General features: G+C 31.1%; 1 long non-coding RNA gene across 2 annotated transcripts in view; it reads right to left on the bottom strand.

The window, feature by feature from the left end:
- LOC123662275 overlaps positions 1 to 22,832 on the bottom strand; it is an 84,561-nt gene that overhangs the window by 25,872 nt on the left and 35,857 nt on the right. Inside the window, exon 2 of one of the 2 annotated variants that reach the window (XR_006744467.1) lies at positions 16,393 to 16,437. This is a non-coding gene — a long non-coding RNA (uncharacterized LOC123662275). Of the gene's footprint in view, positions 1 to 16,392; positions 16,438 to 22,832 lie in introns of those variants that run through there. The other variant, XR_006744466.1, reaches the window with a different exon arrangement.

Below are 22,832 nucleotides of genomic sequence, written 5' to 3'. Positions count from 1 at the left end.
TTTAGTATGTTTAGATCTTTAAAACTACGCAACGGATTTTGATGTGGTTTTCTTTAGTAAATAGAGTGATTTCAGAGGAAGGTTTATATGTATAATACACGATGCATAATATAGTAGAGGAACACTGATAGTTTTAGACGTTTCTAATGTGATATCGTAAATAAACACATTTTTTGCGCATATATTATATATTATATTTATTTTCAGCGGTAATAACACTGGCTGTTGCGCTGGCGGTCGCTGGTTCAATTCCCGCTCACGACAGACATATGTATCGACCATAAAGATGTTATTCGTGGTCTGGGCATTGTGTTTGTATATTGTGTGTGTTTACGGACCTCCAACACAGGAGAAAATCCTACTGGGGATCCGTTGAGTGTGAAGCGTTTATTATTAATTCTTCTTTTATATTTAGTATCAGCATTGTACCCGTGGGAAACCGGGGCGGGTCACTAGTTGAAATATAAAAGCAAAAAGGATATGAGTGATGTAATTGACGGAATCGTAGTTCGCAAAACGCTACATACAAGTACTTGCAGAGAGTATTAATGTTACACACTTAAAAACCTAGTCACATTAATAATACGCTAGAGTAATATAAGTACCAAATTGGTCGAAGCGTCATACGACTGCTAACTAGCGCGGTAAGGGTTCATAATTATGTACGCTGCGTGCAGTTAATATGTTATTATTATTAATTATGAGTAATGTTAAGTAACTTATTTCATGTATTATTATACCCGCCTTACTAGGTGACACTCATACTTCATTTTTTTCTTCAAATTATTAGTAGGTACGATATTCTCGTACGACCTGTACGACCTATAAAATATCTAATGAGCAGACTACCTGTAATGCTATAATTTTCTTTCTTACACCCATTCCTAAATTTATTTTGTACAAATTATTGTTTACCATAGTTAATTATTCGTAATAGTAAATATAACGATTTTTATAGTCAGAGAATTGTCTCTGAAGAATCTCTGAGAATGTCTAAATTCTTATTATCATAATTTGGTACATAATTACATTCCCAATTCGCAATATGCTAATTTTGTACTATTTATGAACCTTTGCACATCCGCCTTTGTACATCTTCCTCTAGTTGTGCTGCTTTTGTTTGTATCTTTTGATGGTGTGCAATAAAGAATATTATTATTATTATTTATGAAATGTTTTATTTATTGTAATTTAAGCACAAAAATTAAATCGGATAAATAATAAATGAAATTATTAAGATAATAAATTAAAGAACGAAATCATTCAATGAAATCGCAAATCTTTGATCACCTGACAATGATCGTTGATTATTTCGTTTCATGATATTCAATAAATCAATCTGGCACACACAACTAAATTAATTAAAATCATCGTTGACAGAGATGATCGGCTATCTATCTGTGTTTCGGAAACTGGCCATAAAACATATATTCACTTGCTAGTGGCGTGCGGGATTAACGTAAGCATCATTGCTCTTGCCAAGAAAATACCAACCTTTTAACAAATATCGCTTTTAAAAAAATGTAAAAGATATGTTTATACTTAAGTAAATATTGTCTTGGTCAGTTTTTAAAATTGGCACATTTACAGTAATCAACGCAAATGCATTTTTTGTAGAAAGAAAGGATCAAAAGAAACTATCGAGTGACAGGTGTACATGGCTCAAAAATTGCACTCTTTTTTTGTCACTCTTTTACAACTGTCGTGTACAGTGCTACATTTACTCGTAGCCGCATACACACAGACACAATTATTTTTTTTTATTTTTTTATATTTCACTAGGTCGGCAAACTAGCGTACGGCTCACCTGATGGTAAGCGACTACCGCAGCCTATAGACACCTGCAACACCAGAAGCATCGCAAGCGCGTTGCCGACCCAATCCCCAATCCCCCCAGGAGCTCTGGTCACCTTACTTACCAACAGGAACACAATACTGCTTGAAAACAGTATTATTTTGCTGTGATCTTCTGTAAGGTCGAGGTACTTACTACCCCACTCGGGCTGCTCCATATTTTGAGCAGGAAATTCCTGCTGTGCCCTACCTCAGTTAGTATAATTATAGTAAGTATTTAAATTTGTTGTACGTGCCAGCTTTAGTTAATTTTTCGTTCGTGTTCCTTTTCTTTGTTACGTGATAGTAATATTATTAATGGGTTTTTCTTGGACGTTGGATTAAAATACATAAACACAGGTAAATAGTTTCTTATATAATAGATCTTTACCTATGAAATTGCCGTTTTTGATTAAATAAGTTAACGCAATTTTTTTCTATATTTTTCATTTTTATTATGCAAAGTTTACCCATGGAAGCAATGTATTTTTGCCAACGTAAATTATTGGTGCCTTTCTTGAAAAATCCTGCTGGACGGGAGGCAAGAAACTCTTCAAAGGATTTTTTTTACTGCCTCTAGGGTAGTGAATTTTTTTCCCGCCAAAACGTTATCTAAATTCTGGAAAAAGTGGAAGTCTGTAGGGGCAAGATAGGTGAGTACGGTGGATGACGAAGAACTTCCAATCCCAGCTCTTGTAAGTTGGAGACCATCTGCTGTGCAGTGTGAGGTCGCGCGTTATCGTGCAGGAGCAGCGGAGCCGAGCGATTGACAAAGCTGGTTGGAGACGTGCGAGCTTCCCCATTATTGTGTTTAGTTCTTCACAGTACACATCTGCAGTATAATGCTCATGCCGTTTGGTAAGAGGCTGTGATGAATTACATCGACGCTAGACCACCAAACAGTTACCATTACTTTCTTAGGGGTCATTTTTCGTTTAGGGCATTGTTTAGGTTTAGTACTTTTAATATTCGATTACGAGTATAGTAACACAAAATATAATATTAAACGAAAAATGAGTGACTAGCTCTCATAAAGTCTATCCCTATTAAGTAGCAATATCCTGTCTGCCAAACTGACTGATTCATCGCCGTTAAACGTACATAGTGTACATGTATAACGCTCTGCGTTTCGTCACCCTTATATGGTTGACATTCCCCCTATACGCACTAAGCGATTCGCTAGTACATTCTTGATCCGTACGGCCAAGGAATGGAACTCTCTACCAGTATCTGTGTTTCCTGAAAGCTATGACCTGGGGATCTTTAAGTCGCGAGTGAATAGGCTACTTCTAGGCAAGCGTGCTCCATCTTAGACCGCATTTTCACTTATCATCAGGTGAAATAGCGGTCAAACGCCAGCCTATCTATGTATAAAAAAAAAAACAAAACGAAGTCATATAAAACTTGGCAATTAGGCCAATATAGTTAAGTAGGTATAGTAGTCAGGTAGCTAGCTGTACCCATTAAAAAAAAAGATTTTTCAAGAGAGTCAATTAGGGTTTTATTTTAAATTAGTGACTAAAAATGCAAATGTTTAAGCTTTTAAACACAAGCTTGATGTTTTGTTAATGCTGATGCTGAAGTTAAATTAGTTACTATGGTATTTTTTATACCGTATTAGAATGCGATAAGTGCGCCTTTCAGTCTTTATAAATTTCGGTTAGAAAAACTGAATTATTTTTATTAAATAAGTAAAACATTATTACTGTGTGAGCAAAGCTACAGAAAACATATCGTGCTCGTCAATATAAAGAAAAGAAGATTCGGAGAGGATTAACAACACAAGTGCTATTAAAACCAATTAAAACGACCTTCGTACGCCGTCAGCCCTGGACAGTGCATTAATATAGTTTATTAATAAAAATATTTGTACTGTAGAAATACTATTTGACTTAGAACACATTTATCTATATGATTAAAAAAAAATATTGGTTTAATGTGTTGCTAAGCGCTAAACTGGAGAGCAGCTGGACCAATTCTAGCTATTTTTTTTTTAAAGTTTTCTAATATCTTTTAAATATATTTATTTAAAAATGCACTTCCTACCAACAGTATGTAGAAAATGCAAACGTTGGATTGTCTATTATTTTAATGGCATAACTACTGGGTGGCAGATGTAAGTAAACAGGTATGTGTGTGTGTGTGTGTGTGTGTGTGTGTGTGTGTGCGTGTGTGTGTGTGTGTGTGTGTGTCTGTGCGTGTGCTTGTGCGTGTGCGTGTATCAATATAAGTGTATAAATAAATAAATTATCCGCCAACCTGCATTATTGGAGCATCGTGGTGAATTAAGCTCAATCCGTCTTCTACATGGAAAAAGAGGCATACTCGTATGCCTAGAAGTGGGATGTTACTGGCTGAATCATACCAAAGAAGATAATTTTTTTTTCCGTTAAGAAGGTGGCTGAAGATCACGGACAGTTCGTATCCTATCTACTCTCTTTAACATCATACGTGACCCAAACTCTCCTTCTTATCTTCGATCCCGTTTTCACTTCCTACCCTCTCCTAATCGTTCCAGGCGCCCTGGCATTACACCAAAGCTGGATGTACCAAAGTGCAATACCAAATTCAAACTGAATTCATTTGCGGTATGCGTCTTTTTACTGTGGAACAAACTCCCAGAAAGCATTCAAAAGAGTCCTTCCCTTGTTTCCTTCAAACGTAAATTAAAGGAGCATTTTATTTCTCAACTCAATTTACAATCATCTACTTAATGAATATGTAAGTATATAATTACCTATAATATTATATCATATATTTGTATTTATGTGTGTACGTATGTATGGGTATATATGAATGTATGTAAGTAGTGTGTGTGTGTATATGTATATGTATGATATCTATATGTATCTATGTAAGTGTATGTATTTATACGTAATAATGTGTAAGTATGTAATATATTACAGTTCTTGAGCTATTACGTTATTAATTCTTGCACTGTGTTCCCGCTATATGACACTCTCTCTCATGACCATTAGTTGACTGGAAGAGCCAGCCTTTGCCATCAACTTTATGTATAATTTTTCTGTACATTATTTTTAGTGCAATAAAGCATATAAATAAATATCTTAGACTATAAATTAAGGAAAAATTTCCTAATGAATGAATAAGCCATTGAGTAATATTCTGAAGTACAAAACTAACAATTGATATAATAACGATGTGTGAGATAACGTCATCGATGCGGCAGCATAGCTATGGAAATTAATTGCAAGGACGATGTAACATCTCGTAACGATGCATCAGACATACTTGTCTGACAAGAACACTACAACTATGAATATATGTATGTAGTTATTCAAAGCTGATCATCGCTTACATTAATGGATATTAATTACTAAGGCTAGGCTTCGCTTCCATTAAAGTTTTTAATTTTTTAATAGTACCGATTGAATTTGATTGCTTTCGGTTAAACAAGCTATATGTTGCTTGTTTAACCGAAACAAAAGAACGATGGTTTTACATACAGAATCTGAGTTTTTAAAACTGTTGATTCATTTGTATTGCATTCTTTTGTTTAAAATTTAAATAAGTTTGTTTACAGTCTGTTAGTTCAGCCTATTGTAGTCCACTGTTGGAAATAGACCTCCCTCATAGTTCGCGCCAGACATTCCGGTTTTCAGCAATCCACATCCAGCCTACACCAGCAATCTTACGTAGATCGTCGGTCCAGCGGGAAGTTTGTTTTCGATTTAATAAAATGATATAAGTATGTAGTAGTAAATGCTCCATGGTGATAGCCTTCATGTGTGGCTTCAATTCGCACTTGACTGGTTTTATTGTTATAGCTTATATATCTAAACGCTGTAAAACATATCGGAGATATTTACAATAGTATGTAAAGAAAATATGAGTATAATTAAATCACAAGAAAATACCATATAATATATTTGTAAATTAACGCTTTCGAAAAACTTTTTTCTCAAACAATAAAGGTATATTAGCAGTGATACTTAAAAAAGTTACAGTAGATTCTATCTAAAACAAAAACTGTTTTTAAATACACACACTCATATGTAGCTTGTTTTTAAAATGCATTATAACACACACAGAAAAATTATATAAAACAATAATATAAATTTAATTTAAAACGTATTATTAAACTGGCGTCCTTTCGTTTAGGGTAATACATGAAGACATACCATAGCTGACATTACACGTGAAAGTATGAAGCAGTAGTAATAAGTAAGGCTTATGCGTACGTAACTTTAAGAGGCGACAAATTAGAAAAAAAATGATGAGTAGACATAGGAAAATTGGCTATAAATATCCAACTTAAGTGTAAAACTCAGGTGGCTTGAAACGACACTAACGTCCACAATGCAATAATTTTACAAATAGTAATTATTTTATAATGAATTTAATAATATCGAAAGCGTTATAATATCAATTCTGACATCGTAGTTAAAGGGAAGGATGCCAATTTAATAACACGTTGTATATGAATTTGACAAGAACCTACTAATTCCAATAGCCGCAAATTAATCAATGAATGTTCTACATATAATACGTGGAACTGATCGTCTCATAGGAATTACAAATTGGGTCGGAATGAAGTATCCTATATATCCGTCTGCATACCTACATTTGCATACATATCCTAAGTAGGTAATAGGAAGTACTAACTAATATAGTATAGATACTAAAAACTTACGTCTTAGCAAACGCAAATTCCGATCTCCATTTCTATGCGTTTTTAAAAACCAGTAATATAAAAAAGCCAATTCCTACTGTCAGGGTATAAAAATCTCTCCCATACAAAACTAAAATAAATAAATACAATTAAACAATGAATAAATTATTTGGAACAACTGTATTAATCACCCACAAGTTTAAAAAAATGTATTCAAGCCGAACGATTGATAATATAATGAAAGAAGATACATAAATAAATATGTTTATACTTTATATAGGGAGGGTGTTTGAACTGCGTAATAATAGGAATCGAAAAAAATTACCTAGGTTAAAATTTTGAATTAAATGAGATATTTAATTGTTTTAAGAATACTTTATTAAACATAATTTAAGAAACATGCTGACTAGTGTACGTACAAAGTATGGTAAAAAAACAATATTGTTTGAGGGAGTGCAGCAATATAATAATTTACCAAATCATGTTCATAAATGTTAATCATCTTTTTTAAATCAAAATTAAAAGAACATGTAAATACTACACGTATATAATGTAATTTTAAATATTTCGATTAGGCCGCCCCAGAGGTAAAAATTGTTACATCATATAGTATATTGATTGTATCTCATTATAAGTGAACATTTTGTTTTTATGAGAAATAAATTCTTTAAACCTAACTACCCTAAGCTGTACCAAACAGGCATATATATACTACATACCAGGCATATATGTACTCGTATTAATACGTGAGGCAAAAACTTTGTACCCCTTTTTACGAAAATTGCGCGGACGGAGGATTATGAAATTCCGCTCACTTATAGTTTATATGAAGAAGGAGTGCAGAATGCTAATATTTTTTTTTAATTATGCATAAAAATACATTACACACGCGCATATATACTGTTTTGTTTAATATTATAGAAGTATAGTCTTAGAAAACAGAACCTTAATAATGTTCAAACTTATAATTTGAACTAGCTGTGGCCGCGACTTCGTCCGCGTGGAATTAAAAAAAATATTGTTCGGTTCGTGAAATAAACAAATATCTAAAATAAAAGTAGCCCAAGTTACTCCTTATTAATCAGCTATCTGCCAGTGAAAGTCCCGTGAAAATCGGTCCAGCCGTTTGAGAGATTAGCCGGAATGTAAACAGACAGACAGACGAAAATTGTAAAAAATGTTATTTTGGTATATGTACTGTGTATACATACATATACTTTTATTTAAAAGCGGTTATTTTAATATTACAAACAGACACTCCAATTTCATTTATTTGTATAGATTAATTATGGTCGAATTTCGACCACTAGGCGATCACTAGTATTTTATAATTACCGTGAAAACTTACTCTACTAAAATATAGGTATACATTGGTATTACAATTAACAAAATTGGTAGAACTGGAATATATGTGCGTGTCATACTATGCATGAAGTGCAAACGCACAACAATTTATCTAGTATTTTATGTCAAATATGTATATTATTGATGGGCAGTATTTTCTTGATGAGCTATCTTTAATGATGAAAGTAAAGATATTAAAATAGTTGAGACCTGTGCAACAAAGTGGAACGTGGGAGAAGCCTGAAGGTAGATGGATCGATGACCTTAAATTATGAAGAAAAACATATAGTTCTATAACTTTTTAAATAGTCAATTGAATTGATGATGTTTGGCTGCATATATGGTCATAATCATTGGCTAAAAGATTAATGTAATAATAATTTGTTAAATTACTATTTAAGTCTTTATGAAGCATACTTCATTGAAGCGATTTCTTATTTCGGCGTTAGTCTCTAATTTTTATAGTAATCTTTACCTTACGTTATGTTTTAAAATATACTGTAATAGATTTGTTCTTTAATCTTATTTGTAGGTACCGTACTTTGCTTCACTTCTTTTGTTACATAAATTGCATACTCGTATATTAGTAAGCTGCACAGCATCTATGGCCTATTTGTCGTTGCTTTACAAAGTATTCATAGTAGATGTAACTCTATAAATATATATATATATATATATATATATATATATATATATAACGCTTTCGTAATTGATTGTTAATAAAAAAGAGATTTTTTTAACGTAAGTAATTAAAGGAATTTATTATAAATAATAACCAAATGTTTACACACTCTTTGCTCCTTGGTTTGTTTCAAAATTATTTGAAGTTGAAATGAGTTGAGAAATAATACATCCATATGTTTCTGAGTCAGTAATGAAATATTTTTTTTTCATAACCCAATAATGGAATTAAAAATGATTAAAAAAGCGTATTTCTGACCGGATTGCAGTCAAATTTAATTTCAATTGTAATACTCTAGTAGACATACATATTATTCCATTAATTGATTTGTAAATATTTTGTTCAGAGAATCGCAATTCTGATTCTTACATCATTCCATATAACTTCTACGGTACGTTTCAGTTAATATATGTTTTTAATTTAATATTATAAATATGTACAATATTGTAGTTTTTAATAAAAATTTAAGTATAAAATACAGGACGTACACATAAATGTTATTTATACAAAACGACATATAAAAATATTCCGCAATAACATAAATTACATACTCAATGTGGTACGTATCGCTTCAGAAGCTCTCACTCGCTTTTTTATGGAAAACAAAGTGCTCAAGCTGTCTAAATACATTTAAATTACTCTTACAACGCAAAGCTCCATGTATAGGATAGCAATATTTTCTCACTACCGATTTCTTTGTGCTCTTTCACAGTAGAATGCTGTGGTAGAGGTACCATACGCACCACCTTATATATGTATATGTCTATTTGTTTAAATGCTAAATTTTTAAACAGCAGGTTAAATGAAAATGTTATGATTTAATAACATGAAAAAGAAATATCTTTTTAACTTTCTTGTTCAATTAGTTTTGATAATCCGACTATAAAGCATTTTATTAGTGGAATGATAGAACATCGTTCCATAACCAACAATTAATACAAAAAGTAACAAAATGTTTAAGACAACAAAGTGGAAAAGAAAGTCTTATTTACATCAAATTGTATATTAAAGTAATTTTGCTGTTGGGTACCTAATGTTCATATAGTTGGTACTAAGTAACCACTTACAAAAATGAAATCTCTCTTACAAAAAAAAAAACGTACTATTATATATTTAAAATCTTTATAACAGCAAAAAGCTGTCAGTGTGGCACCATCTTAGCAATTCTAGTCAGTATTAGAGCTGCTGGTCTGAAGTTAAACTATTGTAAAAAAACGCACGTCCATAATAAAATGGACATGGACAAACAACTAAGAGCCCGCGGATGTTGTTAATATAATATGAAAAAAAAAAAAAATACAGTATCCAAGTGCGGATTAGTCGTGTAAGAGAAAGTTGCACTCGGATATCACGTAACAACACTGACAGAACGCACGTATTTATCTAGATTCGATGCAAATACGGTTTGATAACAACTCATAAAAATAACACAAATATAAGAGGCTGTTGCGATGTGTCATTATCCACGAATTATCATGAAACTAGGTATAGTTTTAACTTTATTATAACACAGAACGCTAGGTAGGTTATATTTGTCGTGTCTAAAGATTTATAGTAAAATTAATCGAGTTATCTGGAGAACATTACAGAATACTATGCACATTTACAAGGGCGAATTTTGAAACAAAGTTCAGTGATAACATAATGTAGCCTAACGTAGAGTAAGCTCTCAACTATCGGTCTCTACATTTTTATGGCAGACCTTTAAAGCATGAATTGTTTTTTTTTTAGTTTGAATACAGTTTATGTGTATTAATTTAGGAACTATTGATTATTTATTTTATGTCAGATATATAGGCTATATATTTCTTGAAGAAAGACTAGGATTCGAATAGCGAAATAAACGTCTAACAGTCTGACAAACACAAAAATTTAGGATGTTTTTGACACGCATTCAGATCTTCATTATGTTTTATACATAATGGGTTTTTTAAAGCTAACAATGTGTATTTTAATTTAATTTAAGTTGTATTAGCAAACAACCTTAAATTTAAAAAATACTTGCGGTCAAAATGAAAATGTAGGGGTGTGCGATTGCTTTGCTCTCGAGTGTAGGTTCTAAACCAAGCCTATGTTTTTTTTTCTAAACTATAACAAAGTCAATATTATCATTATTTAGGTATTTATCACATAAGTTTATTAGTTAACATTACTAAGAGTCAACTAAAGTTCACGCACAATACTTTCACTCCTGAGAGTTTTACATTTTTACATTATTAAGTTGAACGGAAGGTATCGTATGGAACGTCATTTAATCAACATCGATAATATTAAAACAGCAGAAGCATCAAAGAACAGTTATCATCACTTTCTCTCGATTAAAATACGGTTTTACTGCAATGTCAGTACAAGCAACTTATGATGTGAGTGTATACTTAAGCATACATATGTAAGTACATTGGCGAGAAATTATTGCTTGGAATAACCAAAAAATTAACATACATTTCAGTTGACGATCGATATAAAATCATTTTTTTTATATTACAATAATTATAAATATATTATAACATTAAAATTTCATTTATATTCCTGTCTTCTTCTTAGGATCTTCTTTGGAGAACTTTCTTTTCTTCTTTTTTTTCACTGTTCAAGTGGGAGAACTAGGGAACAACTGAGATACCACCAGCTGTGTTCACTCACCAGTAAACCCGAGAGAGCACAGCGTGGCACCCGGTCGTTCGATAGCCCATGCTCTTCAGCTGGATAAAATAGTCTTGCACTTGCACTGGTAAAAATGACGATCAGGTTGCACGATGTTTCAAGATACCAAGATATCTTTGGAGTAGGTATATTCATAATATGACGAACATATTTTTCGCCACACAATTGTGACGAAAAATATAAAAATAATTACACAATATACTACAATGTACTGTGTGGCTACGGTACAAAAGAATATAGCCACCCCCTCTCTTCCCGTGGGTGTCGTATGAGGCGACTAAGTGATAACATAGTTCCACTACCACCTTGGAATTTAAAAAACCGACCGATGGCGGGATAACCATCAAACTGCTGGCTTTGAAATACACAGGCCGATGACGGGCAGCAGCGTCTTCGGTGCGACAAAGCCAACCCTGCAGTCACCAACCCGCCTGCCCAGCGTGGTGACTATGGACAAAACACATGAGTTCACGTTATTTTTGGCGTAAACTTGTGGAGGCCTATGTCCAGCAGTGGACTGTATAGGCTGTAATGATGACTACAATGTAGTAAGAAAAAATACAAGAACAGATATGTTACATTTTTTTACCTAGTTACCCAACTAATAAATATAAACTGTAAAACTATTGTACATAATAAGTTAAAACGTTCACTGAAATTTCAACACTTACGGTTGGCAGTTACTAAATTTCTAAAACTCCGAGATTCTTAAGCTTTCCAAGCTTTTTTTTATGAGGACTATTTAATTAGAATTACTTGAAAGTTGATTGTAAATGAAATCTTATTAATCTGTATTACACCGTAAGTTTTGATTTCACATTGAATGAATAAATCTTTAATGTTTTGAAAAATCATCTGATTCTCTGTGTATAAATTAAACATTTATTATAATTTTAATTTTATAGACAAACGGCTAATGTCAAAAAATGTATTTATTTTATTGTATGCCCTAAAATACTTTGAAATATACATACAAATTTATGACCATGAGAAATGATGATGATATAAGCAAAGGTTCGTAACTCAACCGGTAGAATTTATTTTTATGAATTGGATTATCAGCGTCATCTGTCGAGGATAAAGATAACTAGTCGCTTTAAGCTCGTGTTAAAAGCCACCTGTCGCAATTTACATACACTACGTTTAATTCTAACAGTCTACTAGTCTACTAGTTTTCAGAAGCAATCGATAGGTGGCACTTTAAACTACATTTACTTTTAATTATTATACAAGAAGTCTTAACTAAAACTGTTTACAATATACAATATAGATATATATCGAAATATATATACAATATAGATATGTATCGTCGTATTAATTATTTATTAAGGCGATGTCTATTCACAATAAAAAAGATGTAATTATTTTTACAAGTAATTATTACGGGGAGTAAGTATTTTCGAATTTTCACAAAATTTCATATTTTTTTTTTAAATTAACGGTATACGAAATATTACCAATATTATTAAAATGATAGAGAAAATAATTCAACTATTACATTTAAAAGGAAAAAATTACAGCGTCTGATCACAGTAAAATTGAAATATAAGTATTCAGGTAATTTGTATGAAGTCACGTCTAGATGTAGACTTATTGTTAAGTTGCAGTTATTGTTAGTTAATGACTTAAAATAATGTTAATATATAGTTTAAGGTAATGACTTAAAATATTCTTAGAAGCACACAACGCTTACGTTAAGATAATTTCGAATAATGTTGTCATAAGGAAACTAATAAAAGAAAAAATAAATAAAGCATATAATAAGTAAAATTTTCGTTTTTTAATATATCATTACGTTTTAATAGACCTTCCTCGCTGTTTTGTCCACATTTGAATTCGATATCCGTCAGTATAGTTAAAAGAAAAGTAAGTTTAGAAAAGCTTGAAGCATTACGTTTATGTAATACATAAAATACAAATAATTTTTCAATCTAATGGGTGATCGGTAATTTGTATGGAGATAAATTAGTTAAGTATCTATTATATATACTGTAATCATCTTATCACTATTTTGAAAGTTGTTTATATACGAAACTCAAGTTCAAGTCCCACAGATTAGTTACGTATAGGTGGTAGATGTACTTTGGGATAGGAAAAGCTACTTTTTTATTGCTAAAAAGACATAATTACATCCGTGAAATATATTTTCACACAAACGAAGTCGTAGGCAATAGCTAGTAGCGTAGTCCAAGTTTATAAGATATCACGGAACGTTTTTTGTAAATCGAGATAAGAGTTCATAGTCCTATACGTACTTACATAGGTACCTACTTACAATATTTTAGAATATAGGTACTTACTGTACTTATATAGTTAATTGGAAGATAAGATCGAGCTAAAAACACCATTTAACATGTTTCCCGTATTGAGATACCGCTTTTGCTTCCAACTTATATCCCTAGCCCTAAAAACGAAGTTTATATTAGTTGCATCTGCCAAAAATTTCTTTCGCTACATATGGATAAGATAAAAGATAAGAGAAAGATGATAATTATTTTAGATGTTTTTGTTGATTATCAAATCAAAGATCGAGATGACGACTAGTATGCTAAACGTAGAAATTCCACAAATGACCTTGAATTCAATGTATGGAAACTTTTGTTGTTTGTAAAAATAAACTGGATATTGAACTAGGTATTATTTAAAAACTAAACAAACAGGATGCAACAGTAGGTAACATAAAATTCTTATTTCTTTGTAGTCTCCATCCATAATTAGGTATATCAGGTTATTTTTTGAAAAGTATGCGAAGTGAGCTAATAGTAATGGAGGGTCAAAATTTAGGCCTCACAAACGAAAGTTTTCGGAATAAAAATATTATATTCTTTATTTTAAATCACCTGTTCTCTTATTTAGAAGAATATCTGATTATAAATAAGAAACATAAAGCGAAATACTATGAAACTGTACTATTTTATATATTTCACTATTAATTTTTCCAATAAATAAAGGAACATAATCTTTATATATTCAGAATTAGTATTATTATGTGTAAGCATATAAATAAAAAATAAAATATTCAAAATGGACATAATGTACGGTAAAAATAATTCTGACATTTTTTTTTTAAACTAATATAACTTTAGGATACTCGTACAAAGAAAAAAGTAAATAACTTTGAGTATATTTATTATGAAATTCAACTGAAATAGCTTATCTATTATTATCCTCTAGCTATTAAGCTAGCCAGCTTCACTGCGGATTGGCGGATAATTTACGATGTGTTTATGGTGATAACCGCGTCAAACGGTCTTACGTGCTCTTCGAAACCCGGAGAAATCTTAAAACAAATACAAACTTGTACACATTATCTAATGAATCTAAATCGATAAAGAGATTATTTATAACCTAATTTATCACCTTGTGTTAATACAAAATGCTAAATAGTACAAAACTTCGAAAACACGTAAAGTTTTGATTGTTTTATAAATATATGAATTAATAACAAACATTATTTAGATAATATGTAAAATGTTTTAAAATTGTAAATAAATTGTTCCTAAACGTTCGGTGGTAAATGGTAACCCTACTCGAGTCCCTTGTCTCGAGGAGCTAATGTTTGGGTGGGTATGGGGATTGCGGAGGCTTCTCGCCACGTGCAAACCTTGGCCTTGATAAGCTTGTGTGCGTTCGCTTCTAATACATGTAGCTTGGAACTTTTGTAGTTTATCATTCAGGACCGCTTGAATGTGTTTACCTAGCATCTAGTTATACCTAAACCATACTAATGTTACCTTTTTTACATACAACCTGCTTGGGTTTCTGTTTGGTTTCCTACAGATATAATATTGTCTTGTATTAAATTAGTAAAAAAAAATAGTGTACTATTCTGTACCTACGCACTCTACTTATGTTGTATATGTATGAATTTAAAAGTGAATATTTAACTAATCATTAAAAAATATATAAAAATGTGTAACGGTGTACAAATTAATTGAATTTAAAAATGTTAATATAATCGTAGCGTTTTTGCATTTCCCTCATAAATTACCATCGAAAAGAATTGACATTATACGTAGTAGTAAACATTTATATAGGTAGTCGTGTTGTCGATAAAACGTGAATGTGCCGTGTTGGCTGCCGATGACGTTAATAAATACTTAGTACAGTGCAGAATTTGTAGCTAATTGTAGATCAGATATAATAATAATAATATTTATTATATGTTATTGTATTAAATATATGCTTCGCAGACAAGTCTTAACCACATATTATGTATCGAGATTATAAGTATATAAAATGTTAAATATAAAAAATAACATATATAATGTATAACAATAAATTAATTAATACAATCACTCATTCATGAATGAAGAATTAATGATTTAGCAACGTACTCGTACAATAAATAAACTATATTTTATCCTTAATACTGCTCTCATAAATTCGATATCTAAGAATTAAAACTTCGTAACGTTAATTTAGTAGTGGTTACAATGCACTTATTCTTCTTTTTTAATATAAATTTAGTAGGATTATTAGTAGAATAGTTTTCAAATTCGTTTGATTTTTGATTTATTCAAAGCAAATGACAATAAAAAAAATGAATTGATATGATTTTGCTATTCGATACACTAAGGTAACTAAGGACTCCTAAGAATACTAAACTGACAGTAAAACTTGAATGTGTAAGTGTTTCAACATTTCTTATAATAGACTATAGTCGCCTGTGATTATGTCGGTTTAAAAACTTTAAATTTAAATTTTCTTTTCTATTTTTATTATGTTATAGGATAAGAAAAGGCCCAAGTGACAAAATTTTATGTAGATATCTAGGCACAAGCTTAGTGCTTGGCTGTGATGAACAAGTCAGTGGGCGGAAGAGATTTTATGTACCATTGTAAGCATTCTTTAGTAATTTTTTATGAAATAAAACAAGATGTATGAGAGTTTATCCTTACAGTGTAACCTTAGGTCAAAGGTTTCAAAATTAATTTAAACTGGTTTCATCTGTAAAATAACAAAATGATCTCAAGAATCATAAAATAGCACAATATAATAGGATGACTGTGCTATTTACGGACTAATGAGTCTTAATGACATCCCGTGCTTAATGGAATGACCCTCGCCTTTTCTTTCTAAGGTTGTAGTGAATAATTCTTTTTATATAGCCTGTAGTAATTTTATTTTGTCATTTATAAATGCATTTGAATCAATTTGTGTGTAGTAAAATTTTTGCACACGTGTTTTCAAGTGTGTTTAGTTAATCCATATTTTATAACTAATGAAAGAAACTTACTTGATTTTTTTTTTTTCGTTAAAATATGGTAGATAACAGCGCTTCCTGTAAAACAAAAACGTTTATATAATATCTGTATTTTATTTTAAAGAAGGTACTAAGAACTATTTAGGAATATGGGTTTTATATAGAAAATATTTTATCACATTCTAATGTGAATTTATCAAATCATAATTAAGAGATCAGTTACACGACATTTCACTGCTGTAATTTAGTCATTCGTCATTAAAGTAGTCGTCTGCTGGAAGGTGGACAACCTTAACATAATCCATGTAAAACACGAATTAGTATAATTCCCAGCTAAATATGCACATGATTCTACACAAACATGTCCTGTTTTACTGCGGTTTAAATGCATTCCAGCATACATTTATAACATAAAGATGTCCATATCTCTTTGCATCTAGTGGAAGTTTATTTTAAAAGGCACAGTACTTTATAATATTTATGAGACAAGATTTAATGATAGTCTACTATAATTAACCCTTAAAATGTTCGTTCTGTGCGTCTTATCATTTTTTTTTCATTACGAATATATAAAGTTTTATTGTCAGCAAGATAACAACAGGTAGATGACCAGTGGTATTACAAAATCCATATATAGATTAAATGTAGCCAAGATTGTAGAATCTTACATACAAATATATTTTCAAATAACTAATCTCAAAGATTTTATGTACCTCACTGATTTGCTGAGGGTTGTGAAGAAATGTGAGCCACAATCTAGCATCAATTCAGAGCGTAAAGTACGTCTGTCTATGTACCGTATGTGAATAAAATATCAAATATGTTTAAATCCTTCATCACACAATGATTAACCCATCGTATCATAAGTAATTTTCAGCACCTTTCATTTTAAACACAATTATGGTCCGTACCATTTAAACTGTAAAAGCTGCGTAAAACTAAAATAAATACATCTCTATTTTCTAGAAAAAAAATTTAATTGATTTTGTAATGCACATATCGTTGACGTCACAGTCGGAACTATAAGTTGTTACTCATTTAATTGTGTTTGCGGGCAAACGAAAAAAAAACCGACTTCAATTATATCGACAAGTAATACAACGTAGGTAGACGAAAATATAGTCAAGTAAATACGCATTAACAAAGATTACTCCAAAAGTTGTAATCAGATCTCGATAAAATTTAAATGTGGTCTACATGGTAAATATCGGCTTTCGATTAAATTAAAAAAATATCAAAATCGGTTCACCCAGTAAAAAGTTATGTGGATTTTCGAGTTTCCCTCGATTTCTCTAGGATCCTATCATCAGATCCTGGTTTCCTTATCATGGTACACCAAGGATATCTCCTTTTCAACAAAAAAATAATTATAAAAATCGGTTCATAAACGACGATGTAAAACAATAAGTCTTTTTGACATGACATGTAATCGTACATAATATCAATTTTAGACGAATTGACCAATTTATCAAAAATGATTACTCGTTACGTAGTCTTTAAGGTACTCTTAATAAGGTCAAATAAAGTCAAAAGTCACGTAAATGCGGCCTTTTCAATATTATCATATAGATCTTCTTGGGAATGTAAGGGGTCTTACGATTAGGTACTTTTACTACTTCTTCACTTTTATGTGACTAACTGACAATGACGTTCAGCCGAGCAACACGTATCATATATATTTATACACTAAGGTTAAGATGTTTGCCTCCATTTTTAGAAAAAAACCTCACAATTACTCCACATAAATTATGTATAATTTTATAGATAATTGCTTGCTCTACCGGCGTCCATAACTAAAAAATGTATAATTGCTCTTGTTTTTGTAAATTAATTAATGATTAAAATTATATACATATATGACGGCTTTAATTTTGAAACAACGTCAACATGATTGACAATCGGAATTTTTTTACTTATTTAGTACGAATTATAGCACGGGTATCGCTAGCTTATAAATAGTACGGTAAAATAAAAAAGATAATAAAATACATAATTAACACTAGATTTTGAAGTGAAAAAGCTCTTAATTATATGCTTCGTACTGTCATTCTTAGAATTTAATAGAATTAAATTGGGTTATTTAAACCACAAATAATACACCTAAAAGGCACTTTTTAATATTGCAATAAGCGGATATAATTTTTATTATAACACTAAATATCTACTTCTTAAGTTCTTAGTAAGTATTCGACGCTGACTCGCAAGTCACGTAGATATATATACCTCCTATCATACTATGTATTTAGTACAGGTACCTCTCTAATCTCGGGAAGTCTATTAATCAACAAAAAGCTCCTATCAGCCCCACCTTACTTTTAATAATACTAAATATTACAATTTTAATATTATAAAGAAAACAGACTTGATTTCTTGTTTGTTTGTAATGTATAAACCTACCTATACTCAAAATCTTATGGACCTATTTTAAAAATTATTTAACTAGAAGAATGCTACGTTGTAACTGAGTCACACAGGCTATATTCCAACGGGAGGAAATAGAGTAGCCATCTCAAAATTTTTAAAATATATAAAAAAATATTTCTTCAAAAACCTTTCAAATATTTCTTGATAATATTATGATATAATTGTGTTTGCTAGCAAACGCAAAAACCGACTCCAATGACATCGATAAGTAATACAACGTAATTAGACGAAAAAATTAACAAACGCACTAGTCGTCACTACGATTTTCGAGGATTCCCATCGATTTCTTTGGGATTCCTCGATCAGATCTTGGTTTCCTTAGCATGGTAGCACCATTAGGATATTTCCTTTCCAACAAAAAAGAATAATCAAAATCGGTTCATAAACGACGAAGTTATCCTCGAATATTATATACATATACGGTCGAATTGAGTAACCTCCTCCTTTTTTGAAGTCGGTTAAAAAACTAATACGATATGTTATTAAATATTAGGTACATACGAATTAATAACAAAAAATAATAAAAAAATACAAATAAAACAAGAAATTCATAAAAAAAGTCATAAAAGGATATCATGACACCTTTTAGTCATAAGATAATGTATGTAATATGCATACATTAATACTCGTCGACTGCACTTATTAAATACAAATGATGTCATTTGTAGGTCATGTCACAATGACAACAGCCCTATGTCATTAGAGTTATTATTTAGCGACATTATTGTCATTTTAGTATTTTTTTCTATAATTCGACTACAAATTATACTGAGAATTGACAAAAAATTTGTTTAATATACTTTTGACATATAAACAACTGCTCTGGTGTAGTGGTGCGAGTACTCGCCTAAAGCACCGACGGTTTGCGGGTTCAATTCCCGCTCGGGATGCATATTTGTATTTGAACAAATATTTTTCTCCGATTTAGATGGCTGCCCTCCTCACCGTGCCTCGGAGAGCACGTTAAGTCATAGGTCCCGGTTTTTATCATAAATACCTGAAAGCAATCGTTACTCATCGTAGGGAAAATATCCACCAACCAGCAGTGGAGCAGCGCGGTGGATTAAGCTACAATTCTTGTCCTACATGGAGAAAGTTAATAACATTGATTAATTTATTTAAATTGAAAATAAAATATCTGCAATACATACACAGTAAATTGTTAGCTTGGTACATTGCCACAACGATAAAAACATGGAAACACGTTGTCTCTTGAGTATACGAATGCTTATTCCCCCCTTGCTCTGATTGTACTTTATATGCACGGGCCAGTATGGTCCAGCGATAGAACACGTGACTTTATATCGACAAACGTATGTTCCAGAAAGCAATGAAGCTGTAACGACCAATAATAATGGTGTATCACTGTATCAGTAGTAGAGCCATTAAAGTTAATAGTTTATAACAAAGGCGTATATAATATACTTCCTTATATAATAATTATAACAAGAATATAATGGCATAGTAGCGTCCCAGTTTCATCACAGGTAACTCTGAACTTCTTTTGTGCTTAAAACTTAGATTTTATTAAATTACAATCGAAAATATCTGGGAGAAATAAACAAAATATTCAATTGCTAAATTTATCTTTAAAATTTACACTGTTACAAATAAACATTTTAAGCGTAGTTTGGTCTCTATATTTATGCAAAGAAAATATAACGGAAATCGATATTAAAAAAGATGTATAAAACAATACAATTCCCTACAATTGTTAGTAACAGTTAGAGTTAAGAGTCTGATTAGTAGAGTTATTAACTCCTCTAGCACAGAACAACCGTGTTTGTTTACTTTTATACTTTTTTCTAATGATGATTACAAAATGGATTTACTAAGAAGTACGTCGTTAAAAATTAAATTAAATTAATTTATTAAATTACTTCATCGAAGATTTTCGTGTTTGATAAAACCATAGATAACAAATTGATGTAATGGGCCATCTTCTTATTATAAGAGACAAGCACAATTGTACGAGTATATAAAGAACACGCGTATCTTTAGAAACTACCAGTTATTGTATGTTGTACTTCCTTTGCCTTTGCTTTACTGATGTTAGAGCTAGTATTACGGCCTTACGTGATCGATGGAATAAAAAACGTAGGAAAGGACTCAAAGACAATAAATAAAATAATAGTTGAGAATAAAATCTAACAGGTATAAATATAGACCTAAATCTGGTGTCACAGTGTTTGTTCCCGAACTCCTTCGAAACGGTTTGTTCGATTTTCATGAAATTTTTGTGTATATTGTTAATTGGGAAAAGAAAAATGACTAAAAGAAATGACTAAATAGCCATAAGTCCGCCCATTGCACTTCACAGTCTGTAACTGTCTTTAAATGTATCTAATGTTAAAAATTTAGTTGTGGTGTACAATAAAGTATTAATAAAATAAATAAATATATTTGTCTGAGACAAGTTCGTAGGCTATTTTTCATACCCATAGGTTTTGATGATGTCTCTATTCGTAGGTATCGCAAAACAACGTTTGCTAGGTCAACTAGTTGTTTATAATACAAAAAAAGTTTCTAATAACATAACCCTAGACTCCACGTAAATAGAGGTATTACTATCGTACGTAAATATGTAACATATTTGTCCATTACGTTATCTAACCATCTAACTTATTTATGTAAGCGACGCTTCCTCCTCATAAAAAATAACTTTCGGCCAACAACAAATTTTTGGAGGTTTCAGGAAATCCTAAATATAGCGCTCTAGGGTTCTTGCGTCATCTACCCACGCGAAGGGGGTGTTTGGGAGGGGAAGCAGGATGTGAGCGCATGCGCTTCCTTACGCCTACGTAATGTCAAAGGGCAAACCCGGGCAAGCTAAGTTCTAGGCATCAATAGCGAGCTAAATTGATTTACCTACACGAACTCGTGTTTGGAAGCTGAAACATTGTAATCTTAAATCAATACGAACCGGAAAAGTGGGATCACTTAAGCTCCTAATTTAGTCTCGCTAATATGTATATTATTATGCACGTGTGCCAGTGTCGAAGTAAACAATAGTTGTTTCGAGCTTCATAATGCATTTGTTCGGGTATTTAATGTCTGATATTATACTTCAGAATTCGCTTCTATGTAAAACTTTATGTATATATAACTCTGTATTTTTATTTATCAGTTACTTGTATTACTAAATACAGAATACAACATAAAAAAAAACACGTTTAAATTACTTCACTTCAGAAGGTTGGATCGCTTCTAATGTTTTAGTGTTGTTCACCATATACGTGGCAGTCAGCTGACTGTATACACATTGATACACTGTAATTGTTGTGACGTTCATATAATTGTATTTAAAATATCTCATATTGGTTTACTGTACTATTATACTTACCAATGTCAATTTTATTCTTGCATATTCCTGTTAAAATTTACTAATTGTTACAGAGTGAACTTAATAATAAGTTATGACTCAGTGATGTTTTGTTGATCACGTTCAAATTGAGCGAGTCATTCTTTAAAAAATACACACAAATAAGTTTCTTTATAGAGAACGCCATCGTTACAATTTAAAACCTGTTTCATATATAGCTAGAAGTTCACGTGGTCTACACTCATGTTTATATTTTCTCTTATCATAATTATGTAGTGACTATATCTAACAAAATACTATCCATTATCTAATTGATATTTTTAAATTTTTGCATAAAAACAATTAATAAAGATATGCATTTCTTTTTTAATCGTTCTCAATTAGACTGCATTTTTTATGTATTATTTTATATTATTTTTCGATTACTTTTATTTAATCGAAAGTTCATATATTTTTTCTCTTTATTTGGGTAAAAAACAGTATTACATTAGGTATTATATAACAATTAGTATATAAAGAAAAAGCACTTAACCTAACCGTTAAACCGTTTACCACAGGTTACTTCAAATAGTCGATACAGTTACAAGACAAATGTTATGGTCTTATTTAAATTTGTTCGAGGTCTGACGAGTACTTTTTGAGTTATATCTAATAATGCGCATTTACTTGACTATTTTTTCGTCTACGTACGTTGTATTACTGTTCAATGTAAATGAAGTCAAATTTT

Source organism: Melitaea cinxia, chromosome 18, assembly GCF_905220565.1.
Source record: "Melitaea cinxia chromosome 18, ilMelCinx1.1, whole genome shotgun sequence".
NCBI lineage: Eukaryota > Metazoa > Arthropoda > Insecta > Lepidoptera > Nymphalidae > Melitaea > Melitaea cinxia.
This window is presented reverse-complemented; position numbering and strand designations above follow the sequence as displayed.